The following is a 1483-nucleotide window of genomic DNA, read 5'->3' on the forward strand; positions in this document are numbered from 1 at the left end:
TAGAATTATAGGTGTGAGCCACCACGCCTGGCCCATAAAACAATATTTTCATGAAGTCTGGAAATAACATTGTGGGTATTTTAAAATAAAAGTTTGTATTGCTTTGACATCATATTTTGAGTTTAACAGAAAATGTACTGTGTGATTTATTAAAATCCTCTCAATCCTAAATGACAGTATTGCTGTGTCCAGAGCCAAAAAAGCTTGCAAGATCTATGCCCAGTATTGTCAGACTAACACCCCAGATTCCCTGTCCAACCTGATCTTGGGCTGATAACGTTACTGAGGTTGAATTGCCTTTCTAATGCACATCATTCTTTGTGCATGATTTTTCAGCCTGTTTGAAAAAGGCAAGAAAATACCAGTCTGAGGCATATCTGTGACAGTCAGGAAACAAAAGCATCCATTGGTAAAAGATTCTAGAGACAGAGAAGAGACTAACAGCCTGTTCTTTATGGCTGACCTACTGAGTCTGGTATTTGTCGTTGATTGAGGCACAAATAAATCCCAAATCCAAGCTTCTTGGATACTGAGGGCACCTCTCAGCAGAAGTTCCCCAGCTTAACACCTGGTACTGGATGTTAGACTTTATGTTCCCAAAGAGGCTGCTGAATCCATGGTGGCTGTCCCTTACCCCCAAAGTTTATAATATCTCACTGCACCATCATTGAGAAGAGGTGTGAGGGAGGTCGGTGTGTAAATGGAATTTTTTCAGTAATGGTTTAAAGGCCAGGTGGAACAAGGTGAGGAGCTGGTCATTTTACAGAATTCAAGAAAAATAATTTAGTAAGACAAGTCAGAGATCCATTTTCGTTTCCTTCATTTTTTTTTTTTCAAGGAGGCCAGAATTTACTAGAATATTTCTGAGTCTTTTAAATTTGAGTTCCTTATCCCTGGTGTATTAGAAGGAAAATAATGGATGACAACCTCTTATTGTGCAGCTGCTCAAATACACAGTGAGAAGCACTAAGGGGCCCTGTGCAGTTTGGGGAGGCCGAGGTGGAAGAATTGCTTGGGCTCAGGATTTCTGGACCAGCCTGGACAGCACAGCAAGACCCTGTCTCTACCGAAAGTAATAATAAAAAAATTAGCTGGGCGTCATGGCTCATGCCCGTAGTCCTGGCTACTCTGGAAGCTCAATGGGATGAGCACAGGAGGTCAAGGCTATAGTGAGCTATGATCCCACCATGGCACTCTCACCTGGGTGACAACATGACTCTGTCTCAGGAAAAAAAAAAAGCAGCACAACAACCAGTGTGTTCTTCAAAGGATTTATGTTTTTTATCTATATGATTTTCTTTTCTTCTCTGCTTTTTAACCCTTCCTCCTTCCTAACATAAAATGTTAATCAGCACAGGGGAAATGTACTTACAAAGAAGATATTATTTAATAACTTATCAGTCAAGAAGCTAAAGCTTGTAATTAAAAAAATCCAAATATATCTCCAAGGGCTATTATAGATGGTTTGCAAACCTTGGTCTGG

Source organism: Otolemur garnettii, unplaced genomic scaffold, assembly GCF_000181295.1.
Source record: "Otolemur garnettii isolate 467f Iridium unplaced genomic scaffold, OtoGar3 scaffold00057, whole genome shotgun sequence".
Taxonomy (NCBI): domain Eukaryota; kingdom Metazoa; phylum Chordata; class Mammalia; order Primates; family Galagidae; genus Otolemur; species Otolemur garnettii.